Source organism: Protopterus annectens, chromosome 1.part0 (genome assembly GCF_019279795.1).
Source record: "Protopterus annectens isolate FY-2018-M chromosome 1.part0, PAN1.0, whole genome shotgun sequence".
Taxonomy (NCBI): Eukaryota; Metazoa; Chordata; order Ceratodontiformes; family Protopteridae; genus Protopterus; species Protopterus annectens.
In genome coordinates this window covers 1,820,825,651-1,820,850,407 of record NC_056725.1, presented here as the reverse complement: position 1 = coordinate 1,820,850,407, position 24,757 = coordinate 1,820,825,651, and positions in this window count along the sequence as shown.

Here is a 24,757-nt window from a genome sequence, read left to right as displayed (position 1 = left end):
ACCAGGTTACAACAACAAGCTTGACCCCCACTCTGGAATAAGAACTTGTGGGGATGTAATGCTCCTACATAAATCCACCCTTAACTTTTCTGTAATCACCCAGGCCAACCCCTCAACTGATCATGAGCCAAATCAGATTCTGAATAACCTACCATTCAAGTCATGTCACCCTTGCGTATTGTATTTACTTTCCTTCCACCCTCTGCTACAAACAGGAAGTCTAAAGCTCTTCTGCATAATATTTTACCTATATCAACTCCTAAAAAGCACATAATTATCCTTGGTGAGTCTAAACCTTTACTTTGATGCCCCCACGATATATATCAAGTCCCTTTCATCCAGAAACTACATCAACTAGTAACTAAGACGACAAGACCTAATTAAAAAAAATCACTACTCACTCCTATATCTCATTATAACCTCTCACACATACACCATCTCTCGTTACACCCACCCACCAGCCTTCAGGGAGCACTGCCGCATAACATTCCACATACAAAACTTGCAAATAAATCACCCTCCAAAGATGATCCCCTTCAAATCTAGGTCCCCCTGTAAATTGTCCACTCTGCAAGCCCAACTCTCCACCATGCATTGGTCATCCATTCTTTACCTGACTGACTGCAGCATCATCCCTCATCATTTCTCTCAACTTTTCCAAATTCTTCATAGCATTCACTTCTCCATAGTATCCAATCTGTCTAAACATACCAGCAGTGAATGGCTCACCAAAGAAATGAAAACCTTAATACAGGTCTGACATGAAGCCTGGTAAAGATGGAGAAAACATATCTCAACCAAACACAGAGAGCAGTATACCAGCTTACATAAGATCACCAAGCAAGCAATCTCTAGGGATAAATCCTAATACGCCATGCCTAAACAATCTCTCAGACAATTCTGGTGTGAAATAAATAGTATCTCTGGGTGTGCTCTTTCAAAGGGACTTTCCTAGAATGACATATTATCTGCCATGTTGGCATCCTCACACCTTCTGACTTCCGGAAAGAGTTCCCCAAACTCCTCTACTTTCACAAAACTCCTTTCTCTCCTTCTCACCTCAAACCAAACCCTTTTGAGTACCTCCACATATTCTACTTTTTATTTTATTAAATGTAGAGATTATATTGTCACCCCCTAAAACATTTATTTGTGTATTTATTGATTTATTTATTGTTTTTATATGTGTTTACTCAGAAAATCTGATTGGATAATTTTATCTGTTTTCAGTTGAGTCACAATGAAAAGATCTCCACAAATAAAAAAACAGAAATACATGTACTTAGGTAAAAATTGAGATTATGCTACAATATACTGTAGTGTAACACAGATATTAATATACATATATGTACAATAATACACATAAACCAACATTAAAACAAAATCAATACAATATCATGTAGCATTGACACTTGCTGGCATTAAGTGTGAGAGTTTATTACTCGCTCATAAAACAAATTTTAGAAAGGAAAAATTCAGTGGATAAAAAGAAGATGAAGAGAGGGGGGAGTGAGGAAAAGTATTTGTTAGAGGTAATAAGTGGGGTAGATATGGGATCCAAGAGAAATAATGAGTAAAAACAAGATTAAGAGTAAGAGAAATGAGTAAAATAAATGAAAACAAGGAAAGGGAGAGAAAGGATATATATTACTTCCTTGCAAGCTATAGGTCCCACTCTATGACCAAGGAAACCCATACCATGTATTTAAACTTATTGGAAACACTTACCATCCAACCTAATACCATATTTATTGGTGACTTTAATTGCTCCACTATTAACTGAGAATCATATATGACACCAGACACAGAGGCAAAGAGATTCCCGGATTCTGTAAACACACACTGCCTAGACCAGATTGTCAACACACCAACCAAGGGTGCAACCATACTGAATCAGGTCCTCACTGATATGGGTGAGTGCTGCACACTCCCAGTGTAATGTCTTCTCTGGTAAGGTCAGACCACAAAATGTTCTCCTCTGAAGTAAAAATAAAACCTGGAACCCCAGCTAACCCTGGAATATTGACGAACTACTCTAAGGCTAACTTCCTACTATTAACTGATAACCTGGCAAAATTGCAATCCCCCATAAACCTTGAAAACACTGCTGTCTACACAGAACTAATCACAGAAACCCTATACAAGGAAGACAAACACAACTAACTCAAAATAATAAGCCACCCTGGGGAAATCACAACATCAGCAGGCTGGATAGCAGAATGAAGAAAATCGTTGCAAAAGTTAGGAGGTGCAGCACCCAGAAGGATAAAAGCACTCTCATCTAAACAAACAACTCAGAGGAAAATGAAGTCTAACAAATCCAAATTTGAGGCACATTTGGCCTCCCAGGCCAAGGACAACCACAAGGCATTCTTTAGCTATGTCCACAACCTCAAATGCAATGCACAATTGTGTGCAGAGCACATTGTAAATGAAGCTACCTATACTGAGCCATAAGGTAAAGCAAACCTATTAGTTGACAAATTCAACTCCAAATTTACCCCTCTCTCCCCCCAACCTTTCCTCAGGAAATACCATTAAATATACCCCCCATCACAGGGAAAAGGTCCTTAATGCTCTCTCTAAAGCCAAGAACACTACATCAACGAGCCAAGACAATATCCCAGGATGCCTTCTAAATAGCATGAAACATGACCTATCAGGCCCTCTGTAATTGGTATTTAACTGTAGCTTACATACAGGTTTCATGCCTCATGAATGAAGAACAGCAACAGTTATCCCTCTGCACAAAGGTGGGCTATCTACAGACCCTGGAAATTACAGACCCATGAGTCTCACTAATCTACTATAAAGCTATGGAAATAATTATCATGGAAATTATCAATAATGACATAGAAAACCTAAAGAAACTGAACCCGACCCAATTTGGTTTCATCGAGGGCAGGTCATGCCTACTCAACCTGGTGGACTTTTTTGAGAAGGTCACCAAAGCAATGGATGAGTGAAAAATGACCTGGCCAAGGCTTTTGACACAATACCCCACTCAGACATTGTTGACAAACTTAAGAGGTTTGGTACAAACCCTTATGTCACCCACTGGATAGCCAGCTGTCTCACAGACAGGACCCAGAAAGTTAGAATTGGGGAGTACACCTCTGCAAGTGGAGTCCATTGGGGATCAGTCTCGGAACTGCTCCTTTTTGGCATTTACTTCTCTGAAGTCAAGGTCAATGTAAATGGCCTCTTTTTGACTAAATTTGCAGATAATTGCAAATTAGGAACTGTTATTGAATCACCTACTGACACAAATGTTCTCCAAGAAGGGCTGACACAGACAAATAACTGGTGCCACAGCCATAGACTAAAATAATTCCCAAGAATATCATAATAGTGTCCCTCAGGAAAGTCATCCATTCCCAGTAACTATCATATTGACAACACACCCCTAAGAGTTGATCCAGTAGTCAGGGACTTGGGGACACACATAGAAAGTAATCTAGCCTTTGACCATCAAGCGTCTACAATAGTGAGGAACTCACTCTATGTTGAGCGACTTATAAACAAAAGTATGGCATCTAGGTCCAAGGAAGTTATTCTTCCACTGTATTCAGAATTCATCAGACCTATCATTGAGTACAATGCCTCCTTTGGTGTGTACCTAACCAGGCATATCCAACAATTGGAACATCCACAGTGGTATGTCACTAAAAAATACAGGGAGTTATAACATATCCTATGCAGACCATCTCAAGGCCCTATCCCTGTATTTTGTCTCCTACAGGCTGTTGAGGGAAGATCTATGCATGGCATACAAGGCATTTTCAGACCCCCACTCTAATGGGCCTCTAGACATCTGTAAAACAAACAGCACCAGAGTTATCCATTCTTAAGACTTAAACCTTGTCTGTGATATAAATAAGACATGCTGGAGAGACAGGTATGTATCCCAGAGACCACCCCTTTTCTGGAACAAGCTCCCCATTCATGTGAAACAGAGTTCCTCCCTAGTCCAATTCAAGTGTAACTTGTACAACTGGATGAAGAACAGGAAATTCATCCCTGGTTTGGCACCTATGTCTCTAATGGACACAGACAGCCTGTAAGTGGTTCCTCTCCCAAGGCCATGCTTGTAAATGTTTCACCTCCCACGCCCATGCCCAGAACTTGTCAGAGATTTAGGATACATGGCTAGGCCTCAAAAGGCCCTTGTTCTCGTTATCTTAAAAGACACCTGTGAACCTGTGAACCTATTGGAAGAGAATGAGCAAACCTTTTAGCCAGGGGAGTAGCATGTGCAAAGCCAGGAGTCAGATTGAATTCTTTTAGTTGCAGCATAAATAAATGAATGTTATATATTGCCCGGACTGGTGCAGGGATTGTATTCCAGACTTTTGCTATACAATATGAGCACAGATTTTGAATGCCGTTTTATTATAGTTGTCAATCAGATTTTCATCTGAAGAGCGAAGGTGATGATTTGGGAGGTAGTGATGGATAACTGTACTTTCAGCTGGGCAAGAAGTGGCATTAAATATAATTTTGTGTCTTAAGAGAAGTTGGGTATAGTTTAGTTGGTGGGATATAATTCTAGCCAATTTACAGTTTTTAGTGCAAAGCAGTGATGCATTCTGTGACTTGTATGAACTGCGAATCTAGCTACCTTGTTGTAACACCATTCTAGTTTTGATTCTACGGTGACCTGGATGCTAGTCAAGATGGGAGAACCACATAATAGATAGGGGAGTAGGTATGTAGTGGTAAGAGTAATTCAGGTGGATGCAGTAAGGGATTGTTTGGTTCTATACAGCATTCATTTATTTTTTTATTTTTTTTGGCTTTGCTCTGTATGTAAAGGTCATATTTGAGTTTGTCATCTATTGTAACCCCCAGCAGTTTTGTATGAAACACAACTTCAATTAGCTTATTATTTAGGATGTGATCTTAAAGTTATTTTTTCATGGGCAGTTTGGGGAAAATAAAAGGAGTTTGGTCTTCTTAGGATTAAGAAGCAGTTGGTGATTACAAAGCCAGTTTTCAATAGTGTTAAGGGTACATTGTCTAATCTCCTAAAAATGTTCTAGATTGCTTGAGAGACAGATAACGGTGGAATCATTTCTATACTGTACCAAATGGATGCCTGTTGTACAGAAGTATGAAGATTGTTTATAAAACATATTAAACAGAAAAGGACCAAGGATAGAGCCTTGTGGTCCACTTGTAATGATGGATAGGTAAGGGGAAAGGGTAGCCTTACATTTGAGTGCCTGGTAGCATTCTGACAAAGAGTATGCAATAAGATACCAATTGTGGACAGCTGTAACTTTGAGTTTTTTCTTTCTTTTTTTTTTTTTTATGAGACAGTGTCAAAAGGTTTTAATAAGTCTAGGAATAAGGAAGATACAGGTTTTCTAGTATCCCTTGCTTTATTTATGTTATCTGTAAAATGTAGGAGGGTAATTGTGATGCTATGGCAGATCTAAAATGATGCTGAGTATCGGCTATTAATTATTCCTTTAAGAGATGGTGGAGTATTTATGGACATTTTTCCAATATTTTAAGTGGGGGGATAAGATGGCAATGGTCTAAAGTTAGATATCTTGGTAGAAGTAACCTTTGTGGAGAGAGATGATAGGGCATTTTTTCCAGATGGTACGAATATAGGATTCTGGTATTGACCTGTTTATAAGGCCGGAGACTGGATATGCAATGGTGTTAGCAGCAATTTCAGGTATTCTACAGTAGGTTATCTGCAGAGGGGGGGCGGGGTTCAGCATGGTTTAAGTTTGGATAATATTTTTTTTAAAGTAGGAGGCAACTGGTATTAATGTGAGGGCAGGGAATTAATGGATGGGGATAGACATGAGACAGGGGAGTCAGGAAAGGGCTCATTTGTGATGGCAGCTATTTTGTAAGTTAAGTATGAATTAAATTTGGTGGCTGTTTCCAAGGGCAAGTTACAGGGGCAAGGATTAAGGACATTGTTAATCCCTGGGTGTAAAATTTGTTTAATAAAAGACAAGACTTTTTGGGGGTTATATCTATTGTTTTATAAATCAGAATAATATGCTTTCTTCTCAAGGCTGATTTGCCTTTTGGTAAGATTACAAACTTCTTTTAACTAAGCCCCACAACTAAAACCATGCCCACAATCTGGAAGTCAGCCTTTGTCTGACCCGTTCTCAAAGTTACAAAGCCCTCTTCCACTAGCCTCTACCAGCCCAGTTCAGTGCTTCCTACCCTTGACAAAATATTTCAAAAACTAATTTCTAGCAAACTTATCTCACATCTGGAAAAATATTTTGGTCTACAATAAACGACACGGCTTCAGGGAGGGTTGAAGTACATTGACTGTGCTCTGTAATCTAACTGATAACATATTCACCAACATGGATAAAGGAAATCTTACTGTTACCACGTTCACTGACCTGAACTGAGCCTTTGACATGTTGGGGCACTTAATATTATTAGACCAGCCCACCCCCTAGACATTGGCACAAGCACTGAAGTTCCACAGAGGCTTCCTGACTAACAGATCCTTTAGTGGGAAGATTATCTTCTCTTTGTCATGTACCGCCCATACTCATTCAGCGGTACCATAGGGATCAAGGCTTAGCCCAGTACTTTCTTCATTTTTTTATAAATAATTTATTCCTTGACTTACCTAGTTAGAACTCCTCCTTGTATGCCAATAACATGATTGTTTACAGATTCAACCCCATACAACAGGTAATCCAAACTCAACTATAAACAGTCCTTCTGGAACTAAACCACTGGCTAACTGCCAAAAAGTTTTACTTTAACCCCACAAAAACACAAGGTTATACTCTTTATGCCTAGAAAAAACTTACAAATGTTCCCAGTGCCCTCAGGCTTTTTGATCACCACAACAACCTTATTGACACCATCGCCATTTCAGATACCTAGGTGTATGACTCAACCAATCTCTTTAGTTTCAGGATCATATTCAGAAACTTAGATCTACAACCAACTACCTCCTTTTCTGGGCTATGATAAAATATCATTTTCTTTGATCACCAGATAGGGCAGCCATAGGAAAAGGTGTACTGCTCATACATTTTGAGTATAGCTTGCCCCGGATTGTAACCTTCTCTAACACTGTTTGCCACCTCATCTAACAGCAATGCATCAATAATACAGACCTTCTGTAATAAACTATGCCAAGGTAAAACAGTTTCCAGTACAACCCAGATCCAACCTACTTCTGGACTGCCAACTCTTCATATTACTCCACCAAGCTGACTCTTCTTTACTTGCAATGAAATGTATCACTAACACCCCAACATACACCCTCAGAATTCAGGATATAGTAGGCCCTGCTCTATAAACCCACCAACTAAACTGCCTAGCTCTGACTCTAGTGACTCTGTACTTGCTCCAAAACTGTGGCAATCCCTTCTCACTATCATACCAATTGTAGTAAGATCACTACATTCAGGTACTATCTCAAACAGTATCTGTATGACCAATGCAATGGCAGATACCAGAACCCAGGACATAACCACTTATGTAAATAGTAATCTGCGTTAGATTAATTTCCTTGCACTTCACCCGATTTACACCACTACTGTATTGGTTAACTCTATGTTTCTGTTGCTACAAATCTGTACATAGCCTCTGTTTCTTCTTGCTCACTGTCATTTTACATTTACCTTTCTCAGACTCTCTGGACTCTGTTTCTTCACCATTACTCATCTTTTGCTTTGTCTTCCAAACACCTGCATTCCCCCTACAATTTCTAAGGCTAATCCTGCTTCACACTTTTTTCTTGTAACTCCTATGATTTCACTTTTTTCTAATTTGTTCTCTTCAACATGATATAAAATATGTAAATCATATCTATCTATAGCTGTGACCAGTTTATATTACCTTTATGTTCCACTGTTGGTTGTATTTGTTGCATGTCTGTCGTTACTGTTTTGAATGTAACCCTGGCTAAGCCTACAGCTGGTTATGCTGTGATCAGTGTTCTACCCTCGTAACTAAAATGTAAAGAAAGAAATAAATCATCAGTGAAATGAAAAGAACAACACTATTCTGGAATTTGGAACTGCATTTATGCTGACTTTCTCTCAAGATATATCATGAAATTACTATTTATTAACTGACTAGGTGGACATGTCCAATGACCCTTGTCAGCCCGGCTTGGTCACAGAAGCCATAGATGAGCTTAGACAGAAACTGGTATGCAGAACAGTTATTGAGTACATGCTACTTGCCGCTATTCTCCTAGTCCAAGTGGGGAATTATAAAGAAGCAGAACAGAATTGCATTTTCTGTAGTAGAATTTATCTACAAAGGGGCTCACTTAATACCAAGAAGTAAATCACTAGATTATAATAGACCCATAAGTGTACAGATGATGTCAGTTGCACAGATGTGCTCCAAAGTGGTACTCAGACTGCCATAGTTATAATGATTATTCCAAAGAGTGACAGTGATGATGTCTGCTCTAACTGGAAAACTAAAGTGACATCCAGACAAATAACATTATATTCTGTGATTTGGCAATTAGATCCTCTGACATACTGAGAGGTTGGTAAGTGCTCCAAAAAAATGTAGTAAATTACCAACTAAGTGATGCACATTGTAGGACTGCAGTAACACTGGTATAGTTCTAAAAATAAAATGCATTAACAGATAAGTATGTTTTCCAGAGTTGGAATGCAGTTCTTCGGTTAAGTTACCTGGCATGGTATATTTTATTCAGAAACACAAAATTCAAATACTGCACAATTCATGACCCGTTAAGCATCACCAATTTATTCATTTTGTACTGCAAGCCATTACAAATGATGATGATGCTAATAACACAGAATGTTTAGTTACAATTTAATTAATAAAAATATCTACTAAAAGAATTGGTAATGTTGCTTGTTCAGGACAGAACTAAAAACGCTTATTCTAAAGCAAGTTAATTTATTTATTTTGCTTTTATTCCTTCTGTGCTTTCCTTTATTTTCAATACTTGCCTATAAGATTGTTGATTTTGTAGTTTGTATTGTTAAGTAGTTTTACACAAACCTGTGCTATTTCTTATTTGCAGCATTAAGACTTCTCCTTCATGAATGTGACAGTTATAAAAATAAATTAAATATGCCACAAATATAAAAAAGTAAATGAATCTGAAGAACTGAACTTTATTTTATTTAGTTTGTTGCCCTTTTCTAAATAATGGGTCATATACTAAGATAGTTTACATCTTATATTGATTTTTCAAGGATTGATAATTTACTCATCTCCAAAAGGAGAGCTCTGTCTAAAAACAGAGTCACCCGTTTTGCATTCCTGTTGTACACATTTCCTTGTTACCACCATCAGTCCAATATCTGCCTGCAGGAAAAACTGTATCTATTAAATAAGATATTTCATTCGGCTCTGGTCACCACTTCTGATTCTGTTGTAAATATAATGATATAATAGTTCAAACAGCACTACGTGGATATCACTAAAAGAGAACAAAATGCATTTAACTTTAACATAAATTGTTTAGAATATTTTCTGTATATTGCAAAATAAAATGATTTACAAGAAGTCACCCAAACTCACCCTGATGCTAGGAACTAACAGTTTCCATTAAAGTCCACATATCGTGGTTCGTCATGGGCCAGATTCGAACTGAGTTGCTCTTAGTATAAGTCTGTCCTGATTCAAAAAGGCTTGATCTCAGTTTAAGTGACTTTCTACGGTGTAAGGCCTACCTGTAAAGAGGCTTACACCAAGGGAGGGTAGATTCCAAAAGACCTGCTCACAGTGTAAGTGGTCAATGACACTCTGAGCAAGTCTTTTGGAAGTGGGGTCCATGTGTATTATCAGATGTGCACCATGTAGGCATTAACTATAATGGTATCAACAAGGACACTGCCGGGGTTCATAGGTGTACCATTCATTAAACCCACTGCACAGCATTGCTTGGGTTAATATTCAGACAGTTTCATTCTTGAGCCTTCCACCTTTAACAGTGTCTGGCAGCTCTTGTGAAAATATTTTTAGGGCTCATAGTTAGTGGCTGGGATTCAGAAAACTCTGTCGGATTGTGCTTAGCGAATTTATGCAAACAACATCCATGTGCAGGGGATGTTTATGATTCAGAGACACACTTACTACTGGGAACATCAAGTAGTAGTGTTGTCTGTGGTATATGCTAATGGCTATTTAATTAGATGGCAATTAGCAACGTTATTAAAATGAGCAGCTTAGCTTATGCTGTGAGACAAAAGATGGTGGAGATATTCATAAATGTATAAATATGATGCCACAGAGTTGTGTAAATGAACACTGACAAATCTCTGTCTTCATGCTAAAGAAATCATAAACAATAGTAGGTATATAGCTAAAATTTACTGAATGCCTACATATTCAAATGATTTCCTCCACTTCAGCAGCAACCACCCCTTTCACCATAAAAAGGCTGTGGTAAAAGGCCAGATGGTCAGAGCAGCCAAAATGACAACTCTGGATTCAGATTTCAACATTCAGTATGATAATTTAAAAGGGATGTTTTTCAGCAGAGGTCACCCCTCTTTTTTGCTGGATGAAATCATTAATGAGGTTGGGAACCAAAGAGAATCAGGACATTTCCTAACCATATTGAATAAAGGGTTAGTTTCATCTGAACAAAGAATAATTTCAAGTGGGAGGGGGGAAACTACTGAGAAACGTGATTATAAAATCAGCTTTCTAACAACATTTTCAACTGATGCCATCGACCTCAGGAACATATTAAGTAAAAATTGGGCCCTAATAAATGATGACAGTAATTTAAGGAACAAACTTGGACTAGAACCAATCATTTTTAGAAACAGTTTTAACTTGAAATCATTATTAAATAAAGAAATAAGGCCCTATGTTCCCAATAAGGGCACGAAGAAGTGTAGTAGATGCCCTATATGTAAATATGTAGAAATAACCTGCTCAGTGAATATAGGAAACATGAAATTCATATTGGCAGGGAAATATGACTGTAATACAAAGGGAGTTATTTATCTAACAAGATGCCAACTATGCCCCATTCTACATCGGAAAGACGGAGAGGCATTTTAAACAAAGGATTTATGAGCACCAGTATGCCATCAACAAACAGGATAAAAATAATGCTTTAGCCAGACACATATTGGAACAGGCTGATCATTGCTTTCACTGCACTATTGTTGAAAAAGTAGAAGTTAGCCCTGGGGGGACCATGGTCATTAAGGCTTGAGGAGAGGGAGTTATTTTGGCAATTGAAGACTAATGCTTTTTCCTTCCCTTGCTTAAATGATACATGTTCCTTAAAATGTGTCTTAAAAATAAAATCTTTAACCAGATAAAAACATTGACAATGATACAAATGTTTTTATTTCTTTTTTCAGTATGTGAATTTTAATAATTATATATATATATATATATATATATATATATATATATTTTTTTTTTTTTTAATATATGCATTTTCATGTATGGTATATATGTCTTTAAATGGCTTTTAGGAGTTGTATTTGTGCTTGGGAGAAGTTATGATGTCATAATTAATGTGGTATTTAAATTGTTTAGTACTGCACTTTGATGGCTGAAGAAGTTCCTTCATTGTGAGCGAACAAAAGCACTAACAATAAATTGTGGATTTTGAGCTGGTATTTATTTCTGGTATAAGCTATAGATCAGCCAAAAGGCTTTACACCCCGGAGAATATTAGGGTCCAACCTAACACTCTCATATTGGGCAACTTCAACTGCTCCTCCATTAACTGGGAAAATTACTCATGCATGAATACACTTGCACACCGTTTCCTGGAATTCATTAATTCCAATTCCCTGGACGAGTTCGTTCTTACCCCTACTAGAGGTAGCAGCATCCTTGACCTGGTCATTACTAACATGGGTAACCATTGCTCTACACCAATAGTCAACTCCTCCCTGGTTAGATCCGACCACAAACTAATCACCTTGGAAATCCAACCCCCCCCCCCACACAAATGCAACTACCATGAAAAACTTCTCCAAAGCTATATTTGGGCTCCTAAAAACAGAGGTGGCTAACTTCACAACACCCATGCAAATGGAGAATTGTTGCATGACCACCGAATCATACACCAATGCATTGTATGAACATGTACACAAATGGATGGATCTCGCCATACCCAATAGAACCAAGATGCTCTCCTCCAAAAAAAAGGAATACAATCTGGTGGTCCCCTGCCATAAACAAACTCTACAACAGAAAGAAGAATCTGATGTGGAATAAGGTGAAGTCCCAAGACTGGAAAAACTCCCTTATCAGTCTCAACAAAAAGTTGAGATCCCTCATCAAATCCTCTAAAGCTAGCTATAAAAACAGAATTGCAGCAGATAGTAAAGACAACCACAAGGCCTTCTATAGTTATTTAAAGAATTTCTATGGCAATACCCAGATTTGCTCTGAGCTACTGCACAATGGTACCTCCTATACCGAGCCAACAGATATTGCCAATATACTGGCCGACAGACTCAGTGCTAGCTATACCCCCCCTCTAAGGACCAATCACAATACCAGCAGATTGTCAGGCACTCAGTATTACTGCTGCACAGGTTAAAACAGCACTGTCCAAGGCCAAAAATACAGCTTCTATGGGACCTGACAATATCCCTGGCTGTGTTCTACATGAACTACAGGGTGAACTGGCACCACACCTGTTTGCCCTGTCCAATCACAGCCTCACCTCAGCCTTTGTCACTACCACATGGTGCACTGCTACAGTCATCCCTCTCCACAAAGGAGGAGCGACTACAGACTCTGGGAACTATCGCCCAATTAGCCTGATGAGTCTGATATGCAAAGCTATGGAACACATCATTATGGACCTAATAAACAAGGATACAAGGACTGTGCAAACTCTGGATCCCAAACAGTGTGGTTTTGTGAAGGGTAGATCATGCCTGCTCAACCTGGTCATCTTCTTTGAGTCATTCACCAGAACTGTGGATGAAGGCAAGGTGGTTCATACTGCCTACCTTGATCTGGCCAAGGTCTTAGATACCATTCCCCAATCAAGCATCATAGAAAATCTCACTAAGCTAGGCATCAACCCCTATATCACTAGTTGCAAATTGGCTCATAGTTAGAACCCACATTGTGAAAGTAGCTGACTCCTAGTCAGACAGCTGACCAGTGATGAGTGGAGTCCCACAGGGTTTGGTCCTGGGTCCTCTCCTGTTTGGTATCTACTTCTCTGAAGTCCAGGCCAACACGAAGGGACTCTGGCTGACAATATTCGCAGACGATTGCAAGTTGGGAGCTATTATTAACTCCCCAAGTGATGTTAACATCCTGCAGAAAGGCCTCACTGAGATCAATGACGGGTGTCGGAACCATGGCCTTAAACTCAATGCCAAAAAATATGTCATCATCCCCTTTGGGAAAAACTCAGTTCCCATGAATTACCACATCGATGGTAGTCCACTGAACACAGTAGGCATTATAAGAGATCTGGGAACACAGGTTGACAGCAACCTCTCTTTTGACCACCACTTTGCCACTGTGGTCAGAAAGTCCTTCTATGTGGCACATAGGTTCATAGGTTCATAAGTAGGCACTAGGCTATCGGCCATGGGGCCTATATAAGCCCAGCCAAAAAGGTACCCTGGCTTTTGCCACCCAAGAAAATTATTTTCCTGTGCCACTGTCGAGCAGAGCCACGGAAGTGATCCCCGGGGTGAATTTCCTATTACCCATTCAGTCATCAAGATTTTTTTTGAAGAGTGCTATTGAGGAGCTTTGTTTGATATAGATAGGTAGTTTGTTCCAGATTATGGGAAGTCTCTGGGACAGGAATCTATCCCTCCAGCATGTTCTGTTTATTGTGGTGAGAAGGTTTAGGTCCCTAGAGCGTGTAGCTCAGAGTGATTGGGATTTCTTTAAGTGGAGCATGTCCAACAGCTCTGGGTTTGACATAGCTTTGTATGGTAGGCAGAGATCGCCTCTGAGTAGACGATATGTGACGGAGTAAAGCTGGAGTTTTTTGAGATGGTCTGCGTAGGGCATCTGTTTGAGGTCAGTAATCCTCTTTGTGAGGTACTTCTGCAGCTTTTCCAGTTGTTATAGCTGTCTTGTGAGGTACATACCAAAAGGGGCATTGTACTCTATAATGGGTCTAATGAATGACGAGTAGAGGGAACAATAACCTCTTTTTTTCTGGATGAGAAACCTTTTGTGATGAGGTGTGCCACATAGAAGGATTTCCTGACTACTGTGGCGATGTGATTATCAAAGGAGAGACTACTGTCCACCTGTGTCCCAAGGTCTCTTATCACACTTTCGGTGTTATGTATACTACCGCCTATGTTGTAGCTCATGGGTACAGAGATTTTACCAAAGTGGATGACAATGCACTTTTTGGAATTGAGCTTGAGTCTATGGCTTTGACACCAGGCACCTGTCTCAGTGAGGTTCTTTTGTAGGATGTCCACATCATTAGGAGTTTCGATTATGGCTCCTAGTTTGCAGTCATCTGCGAACTTCGTTAACCAAAGACCTTCTGTGTTAGCCTGTACTTCAGAGAAGTAGATACCAAACAGGATTGGACCCAGGACTGAACCCTGTGGTACTCCACTTGTCATTGGTCTGAAGTCAGATTAGGAGTCTGCTACTTTCACTGTGTGGTTTCTGTCAGTGAGCCAGTTGGCAACACATCTTGTGACATAGGGATTTATACCTAGTTTAGTGAGATTATCTATAATTCCAGAGTGAGTGATGGTGTCGAAAGCCTTGGCAAGATCAAGATAGGCTGTGTGAACCACCTTACCCTTGTCTACGGCTTTGGTGACCGCTTCAAGGAAGTCTATCAGGTTTAGGAGACATGATCTGCCTTTTACAAACCCGAACTGGGTGGGGTCCAGAGTTTGGAGATTACCACTGTCTTTGTTTATAAGTTCCATGATGATACGTTCCATGGCCTTGCAGACCAGGCTCGTCAGGCTAATGGGGCAGTAGTTCCCAGGGTCCGTGGTGGCTCCCATCTTGTGGAGTGGAATAACCATGACTGTGCGTCATTCAGCAGGCACAAAGCCTGAGGTGAGGCTATGACTGAACATGGTACTTAGGTGGGGTGCCACTTCGTTCTGTAGTTCATGTAGAACGCAGCCTGGGATGTTGTCTGGTCCCATGGATGCTGTGTTTTTGGCTTTGGAGAGTGTGTTTTTTACCTGTGCAGCCATGATTACAGGAACTTTGCATTCTTCCGGTATAGAGATGGGCTCTTTAGAGGGTGAGAGGGGGAGTAAAGTTAGCATTGAACCTATCTGCCAGGATGTTGGCAATATCAGTTAGGTCTGTATATTTAGTGCCATTGTGCTGTAACTCAGAGCAGATCTGAGTGTTGCCATTAAGATTCTTGGCATAGCTATAGAATGCTTTGTGGCTGTCTTTAGAATCAGTGGTGATTTTGTTTTCATAACTAGCTTTGGAGGATTGTATCAGGGATCGTAGCTTCTTACTGAGGCTGACCAGGGAGCTCCTCCACTCATGGGATTTTACTCTTTTGCAACAGTTTCTTCCTTCTGTTGTACAGTTTGTTTATGGCAGGGAACCACCAGATTGGCTTCCTTTTTTTGGAGGATAGCGTCTTGGTTTTGTTTGGGATAGCATGATCCATGCACTCATGTAAGTGCTTATAAAGTGCAATTGTGTAGGATTGAGTAGTTGTAACTGTATTGTCCATCTGCATGGGTGTCATGAAGTTCATCACTTCTGTCTTAAGAAGCATGAATTTGGCTTTGGAGAAAGTTTTTACCATGGTTTCCTTAATGGGGGTGGGGGAATCTCATTAGTAGGGGGTTTGCATCCAGAAAGAAATAGGTCATTATCTCCCTCTACTCTTCCCTCATTAGACCAGTCATTGAGTACAATGTCCCATTTGGCATGTACCTCACTAGACACCTGCAATAACTGGAGAGGCTGCCAAAGTACATCACAAAGATGATCCAAGGCCTTAAACAGTTGTCCTATGTGGACAAACTCAAAAAACTCCAACTATTCTTCGTCTTATATCACCTACTTAGAGGTGATCTCTGCTTGACTTACAAAGCCATGTCTGACCCAGGTCTCTTAGAAATGCTACATCTAAAGAAATCCCAATCCCTTCACACCACATGCTCCAGAGGCCTCAACCTCATTACCACAATCCACATTACATGCTGGAGGGACAGGTTCATAACCCAGAGACTGCCCATACTATGGAACAGACTTCCCATACATGTCAAACAGTGCACCTCACTGGCCCTCTTCAAGAGAAATCTTGATGAGTGGATGGGAAATACAAAATTCACCCTGGGGATCACTCTAGTGGCTTTACTTGACAAAGACACTGGGAACTAATTTCAGGTGGCATGATGCCAGGGTAATCCTATGGGCTAACTTGTAAAGGCTCCAGGGCCATTAGCCCAGTGCACACCTATGAACCTATGAACCTATAGTAGTAGACCAGCTTGAATGTGTTCACATGTGCTCTGAGTATTTGCTGATGGTTGTCTTACCCATTAGACTTAGAAATCATTCAGCTCAACAACTGCCTTACATAAGCAGTACCTCCTCTCACTCCACTTTTTAAAAACCCATAAAAGGTGGTGCATTTGTTTACTTGTGAGTGCAGTCTATGGCCCACAAGACTTCAGGGAAGTGTGCTACAGCATAAAAACTCCTGCATTGTTCTTCCACTCTCCTCTGGGATACATGGAAAATAGATGTACTTCCTTGCATGCTCTAGCATAGCATCGAGAGATTGGTGAAATACACTGGAGGCTGAGGTCTGTGACACCCCTAGTACATCCCCTGTAGGTCTCCAGAACGTACCAGTAGCTAATATCCTTAATGCTGCGCATACATTAGTTTCCACTCATATGGGTTCTCCTTGACTTCTCCTAGGTCTGAGGTGGGGGTGGCAAAGGTTGCAGAGTTGCTTGAGATGGCAATTCTGCCTGCTCCTTTATTTGTCCTGTCAAGCCAAATTATATGGAAACTACTTGGGAGTGATTTGAGTGTAATTTCTGTGTTTTTTTGTTTCTGTAGCTATGACTACATCTAGGAAATATGTAGCAGTAAAAGCATGTACGTCTTGGATTTTGCTGCATGTGCTTCTAAGATAGATATTTACGAGGTGAAGGCCGGAATTGGGGAATGGGGAGGAAAAGAGAAAGGTGCATTTAATACTGTGCTATTATTGTGGATTCTTGCTGTTGTGTTGGGCCAGGGTTAGGGTGGTTGTCTCCGGTGTTTTTTGGGTGGACACTTTATGAAGGAAGGTATGTCATCAAATGCATTTGTATTTCAGATTTTTTTTTTGGATTTGGTATGATAATGTACTTAGATTTAAGATACCTATAACTGAAAAATCTAAAAATGCTTGTTGACAGAGTGTGGGTGCTGTGGTGATTGATAGGTTTGGAAAATGTTGGTGTAAAGATTGTGGGTTTGTGAGACTTTTAATTATATTTAGTGGGACTATATGGTAGTTGGTAAAGAATGCTAATAGTGTGAGGAGGCATTAATAGGCTTTGAGTCAAAGTTATTTTGTATGGCATGCAAGTGAGATTTTGCTAAAGATGTTAGTTTGCACTGTAAAACTGTTACTAGGATGATGTAAGTATAGTTACAGTAGTATCGTTTCTAACAGGACATGCTGGGTTGCAGCACTCTTAGTGAATGAGTTATCAATGCTAATTATAGAGCAGCAGCTACTAGGTTATCTTCTGGTTGTCTGGATATAGAGATAGGTTGGGGGAAGTCAAGGGGTGGAGATAGGATAGTTTAAATGTAGATTAGGAGGGGTGGGTCAGAAATGGGGGTAGGGGAAAAGACCAGAGTGATGTCTAGTGCAGCAAGAGTGAGTGGAGCAGGGTGCAACCACTGAATTAGCAATGCAACAGTTTTGGAAAAAAAAAATCTGTAAGTTTTGGCTATGACAGAAGGTAAGAAAGTTTCCAGAGATAGTAAACAATTGCATTACTTGGACGCTGAAGAAATAAAAGCTGAGAGTGAAAAAGAAGAATTACAGAGAGATGTACACAAAATCAGGAAGACTAAGCAGAACCTTACATGTTTGGTTAAGTATTTAGTGTATCAGTTGGAAGATACTGTAGAAAAGGAAGAAGAACTGAAGGAATAGTCTGAAATGTAGCTTATCCATATTTTTCACTTATTATGTTAAAGGTACTCTTGTCAAAAGTACAACAAACACCCACCCAGCATTACCAACAATGTCACAATAGACAATCAAGAGGAAAACTGAACCCACAGCCACCATTGTGTGATCCCTTAATATGTTGCGTTACCAGTACAATTCCACAAAAGCATGTATGCATATATCTAGCAATCACATACAGTATGATAGTCATACTGTTACCTTTGAACTGTGGAACATAGCACAGAAGCGTCAGTAGTGGATAAAAGCTTTACTGTGTCAGACAACAGCTATACTACCTGAACAGATTGTTAATATTTAAACCTGTATTGTATGAAGCAGGGGTACTCAGCCCAGTGATGTCTAGGGTACTCTATCCTCCACCTGTGCATCTGTGTATTCTCTTTCACATATAACCTGCATGTGTGTACCACACTCTCCTGTCTCTCTCCATAGTACATGAAGCTACTGTAATGAAAGTGTCCTATTGGCAGAGGAGGTCAGTATGCCTTCTCCCCATGCCACTGTAATGGTGATGGTACTGTGTAGCCATCTACAACATGTCATTGGCACATGTCACTGCCTGGGCCAAAGTATTCCAGGCCTCAGTCTTGTATCATGGACCCTCATAGCCTTGTATAACAGCTTGTTGTTGTAGTCCATGCCTGACAAGTATAAGAAGATTTTACTTATCCTCCACACACCACCTTTGTGTCCTAAAAGAAGAACTTACTTCTGCCTCTGAAGACATGTCCAAAAATGTGACAATTTGTAAGGAAAATGGCAGATTACTCACTTCTACACCAGATATGTGGTATACCAACTAGCACGCAAAGTTGGGCATCTCATTTGCATGATCCATGACAGGCCAGCCCAATATATGTAGTGCACTACAATATTTGAATATTGCACTGGCAGATATGAAACATGACAGTCCTGTATTTGTTTATATGTTGTGAATAAGGCATGCATCATTGTGACTCCACTTCCATTAGCTGAGATGTGGACTTGCAGATAACCCCCAGAACTATAGGGTGAATCGCACATGCAGAGTGTTGCTCACAGTTGCCTACACATGTACATAATGCTGGGTAGAATTAATTGCAGATTGTCAGCTAAAGTGATGCTAACACTGAGCAATTCAAAAAGAGTAATATGCTAAGTCTTTATTTGCATAATAATTGGGTCCAGGGCCAGGACCATACATTACTTGACCAGAGGCAGAACCAGCACCTTCAACACATACAGATGAGGACTTTGAGGGAGAACCTCCAGTTGCAGAGGTAGCTGACAGACATAGACATGTGCAATATGCCTTTGCATGGCTAAGAAACAAAGGATAGCACATATGCACACCTCCTAAGATTCAAAGGTTTGCGCAAACACACACTCAGCAATTAAGATGCAAATGATAGCACACACACTCACCAGCAAAGGAATACACATAACAACCTAAGCACATACAAATATTAAAAGTGATGCCATCCAATGTACACAAACTTTACTTACCCATATATTGTCTGTGTATTAATAGCTTCAGACAAAGACAGCCCCAAAGCACATGACTTGTAACTGCAGTAATATCAAGATAAATCTGGAACTTGTAATACATGAACAAATGTGTAAGAAGATACACTACCTGCATACTGTTAGTCATAAATGTACTCAATCAGAACCTGTGCGAGGTGTCCACCAATGGCAAGCTTGCCTTATAGGAATGATATTTGCAATATACAGGCATGCATTGCACACAATAACTGGCATCAAGCTGGTCACTTACCCACTGTACACCAAACAGTCAGCAGGAAAATTATATCAACAGTTTCACATGTGGAGCAATAAGCAGTAATGCAATGTCACTAGTTGGAAAGCATGACTTACAATACTAAATTAAAAAAAAGCCTTCCAAAATGAGTATTTACAGAAAAATCCCAATCCTGTTATGTACTAAATATGCATATAATCAACATACAGCGAAAGACTTTCTTAGCTATCCACTCTGTGCATCAGACCTATATGCAACCCTAAATCAAACCCAAATGAACAAAGGGCATGGCACAGTCATCATCATTTGCATGTGGTGGGGGCAGAATGCCAAGGCTGACACCAAAGTAATGAGTCTATGTGAGTAAGAAACACAGAAAATTCAGAAAGGTAGGAAATATCTCAGGGCCACTAACAGAAGACATATCTCAATTAGCATTAAGGTTTTCTTAGCTTGCATATGTGTGGTTCGGTATGGACAATTTTTGTAAAGTGTGTGTGTGTGTGTGTGTGTGTGTGTGTGTGTGTGTGTGTGTGTGTGTGTGTGTGTGTGTGTGTGTGTGTGTGTGTGTGTGTGTGTCTTCATGAACACACTCAAACTCTGTGCTAACACTATTTCCTTCCATGTCGCACAGGTGTGAGATGTGCATGGTAGAGTTCTCAGTTCAGTGTTATTGCTTCTGACCATGAGAACTGCCTCTGCCAGGAGTTGCACTGCCATTTTCACATCCCTAGTTTGAAGTGGGTGTGCTACCTGAACATGAGTGATGTCTGCTGGAAAAGCCCTCTTTACAATTACATCCAGAACCATCACCCCATGGCCTACCAGATATGGGTATGGACAACTCAATCATTGATAAAGAGGTGGAAGTAGTGCCACTACAGCAGCGGGATTTCAAATGGCCATGTCAGATAACACCAGAGGATGTTGCAGCTCTATGGACACATGGATGCAGGCCCTCCTCCAGCAAATGTTTCATCACAGACACTGCCCAATCCACTGTCTCATTCATCCTATCCAATGAGTTACCCACATGGTTGAGGTAGTCACGCATGTCAGAATGCACAACATTTAGGACTCTCACAATGTCTTCTGAGGCCCTTGTGTAACATACCTGAACCTTCATGACAGCCCTATCTACATATTTATGTATACATATGTGTCTGTTGGCATGTAATGATACAGCAGCATCAGGACATGGGTGGATAATACACCTCCTCTGAGAATCTCTAGCAAACCTCCTGCATAGTGCCACACCTTCACTATGACTACAGGAAGACTCCATCAGCTCTGTATCTGGAGTAATCACACTACCCCATCAACGATTTTATTAGCTTGCATCGACCTGTCCTATATCTGAAGTCTGACAGGAATGGGTATGCACAAGAAGAGTGACTGTTTCTGAAATAAGGTCAGTGAATGTATGAACCACAACCTCAACGTCAGACTGAACCTTTGCACTCTCTGACTAGGCCTTTGTATCACCACCATCATTTTCAAAGGCGATTGATACTCTGACATCAGATGATATGACTTCTATGCTGTCACTGTCAGAATCACCTGTGATAATAGTCAATAAACACACACAGGAGAGAAATAGTGCATGGAAATGATACAAACTTGGTTGTGCACACTCATGTTAAGAATTTCAGATGTCAAAGGAATACAATATGTTTTACTCTCTCATCAGACTTACATATAAGTAATGGTTATTACTAAAAATAAATAAATAAAGAAAGCTTGTGCTTACCATCTCCATGTGGTCTTTTTTACATTTCTCCAAGTCTTTTGGGTATTTAATACCATGATGGGAATGGACCCCATTCCTAAGTCAAAGTACGATTAAAGTTCATGAAATTAGTATTGTTTCAGTCTTTGATTTCAGCCAGAAGTGCTCTTTGCAGCACCTACAATGTGCCCCGTAATGACTCCTTCTGCAATTTGTATGGGGTCACATGTATTGGTAGCATATCTAAATTTGATTGTAGATTCTTTTTTATAAGACCCATTGCTCCTACTACTATTGGAACTGTCTGGGTATCTTTCTTCCACACTGCTCTCATTTCTGCCTGCAAATCCTGATATTTTATGACTTTGTGTCTCTCTGTACACAAGACAATGTAGTCACTGGGTGTTGAGATTTCAATGATCATTGCTACTTTTGTCTTCTTTTCATGGACCACCATATCCAGTTTTATAGCATCTATCTTTCGAACTGTTGGTAATGGGTGATCCCATATGATGTAGACTTCATCATTTTCTATGATGCTTTGCGGCTCATGTTTCCAGTGTTTTTCAGCCATAATGTTTGCACATTCCCCAGTGCAACAGTGTTGCCACATTATTATGCCTTTCAGTATACACTCCTTCTGCCATTAGTATGTCACAACCAGCAATGAGGTGTGCGAATATTTCCAATTCGGTTTCACAAAACCAACATTTGCCCGTTTTTCCCACATGTTCAATAGACTTTGTAAACCAGCATGTACATAGCCCACTACCTTGGGCTGCCAATAGTAACCTTTCATCTCTTGGTTTGAATTTGCCTCTCTTTAACCATTCCTGTGTTTGAGCCTGATCAACATGACGCTTTTCCAGAGGTTTTCTATACTTGCAACTATATTTATATTTTTTCCACATTTCCTGCCTTTTCATCTGGTCCTTCACCTTATATTCTTTCTTTTGCTTTTTGGCACATTCAGTTGCTGCCTGATTTTTATCTACTTCTGGTTTGATTTCCATTCCTGCTTGACACCGATATGCTTCTGCTAGACTAAGCAGAGAAGTCATCTTAGATTTATTCTCCTCATATTTCAGAACTTTCAATATATTTGGATCTTGTAAGGTCAACAGATATGTATGCAGTCCCATTATTGCAGATCTATACATGTAATCAATTTCAAGGAAACTCATCCCTCCTTTGGAATAGGGAATATATAATCTTGGTATGCACTGATTTTTATAAATCATTTGGTGAGCATGAAGCATCCTTCTTGTTTTCCTGTCTAATCTATCCAACACATTTTGAGGCCAATCAATCACTCCAAAACTGTAGGTTAGGACAGGAAGAGTAAATTAGTTTATAGCTTGAATTTTGTTGATAGATGTCAATGCTTTCAGGATTAATTTAAGTCTTCTAAAGTATTCCCTACTAAGTTTTATTCACATTTGTTCATGCTTTTTTGTTGATCATCAATAACCAAATATTTACACACTCCTTCTTGCTCAAATTATTTTATATCGTCTGTGATGTTTTCTTGGTGCTGCAGTTTTCCTGCTTTAAATGATGCCTTTGCACATTTATCAAGACCAAATAACATTCTTATCTTCTTCTTCTTTCGGCTTTTTCCCGGTTAGTGGTCGCCACAGTGGATCACCTGTCTGTTCATGATTGGCAGTGGAGTTTTTACAGTGCCGAGTTGCCAGCCCTGGTGCCCAACCTTCCACAGAAGGCACACACACACACACACACACACACACACACACACACACACACACACACACACACACACACACACACACACACACACACACACACACACACGCACTCACACCTAGGGCCAATTTGGAGTGTCCAATCCACCTACAGCATGTCTTTGAGATGTGGGAGGACCAAATAACATTCTTATATCACCTGAAATAGTTTTGACAATTTGCAGTTGTGCTTTCAGTTCCTCATCTGATGAGCTATACAGTTTTAAATCATTGACAAAGAGAAGATAAGAAGTCTTTACACTTTGTTGTTTTCTAGGAGCTAAATTATAGCCTTGGCCTAAGCTGTTAAGTAGACAGCTTAATGGGTTAAGGGCAACACAAAACACCAGTGGTGTCAGAGTCACCTTAGAATACTCCCCTTTGAATTTTTATCTCTGGGATAATAATTTGTCCTTTATCATGGCTTAATTGAAAAGTGGTCTGCCACTGTTTCATGGTCACTGTAATGTAGTCAATCAGTGTAAGGTGTAGCTTATACATTTTTAAGTACTCTTTTATCCATGAATGTGGGGTACTATCAAATGCTTTTTTGTAGTCAAGCCATGCCATGCTTAGATTCTTCCCCTTTTTACAGTTCTTCATTATGACTTAGTTTAACAACAAACAATCCTTTGTTCCATATGACTTTCTATTATTACCCTTTTGTTCTACTGCCATAATTTAATTTTCTTCTAAATGACTATAAACTCTGTCTGCATCAATTCCAGTGTATAGTTTATACATCGTTGAAAAGCAAGTTACTGGTCTATAATTTTTAGGGTAGCTTGCAGGTTCACTCTTAAATAGGAGCATTGTTAATCTTGTTGTTAGCCAGGTTGGTGTCTGTTCAGGTACACATTTAAATAGTGCTTACTTATGGCTAAATCATCATGCAAAGATGTTAATACTTTTAACAAGAAGTTAAGTACTGTATCTGGGCCTGGGGGGTTTCCAATTAGAGGCTCTTTTGAACTTTGTTTCCATCTCTGTGGCTGTTACTTCATCCCATTTCATATCCTGTACCTTTAAACTTCTCATTTGTTCTTTTACATCTTCTAGCCATTTAGCATCTTTGTTATGTTCCACAGGACCTTCATAAATACTTCTCCAAAATATATCTATTTTTTCTTTTTTGGTGGTCTTTCAATTCCTTTTATCTTGTTTCCCAATTCTCTATAAAACTTTTTTGGGTCATCAGTATATTGCTTATTTTGTACTTTTCCTTTATATTTATTTGCATATCTTCTATGTTTTTCCACCTGTCCTGAGACTTTTAGTTTGGTATTTGCGATAGTACATGATAGATCCTGATCTGTTCTAATACTATGCATTGCTTTTATCATGTCTATCTTGCTAAGTATTTTTGTTGATCTGTTCCCTTTTCTATACTCTTCTAACAGTGACAATAC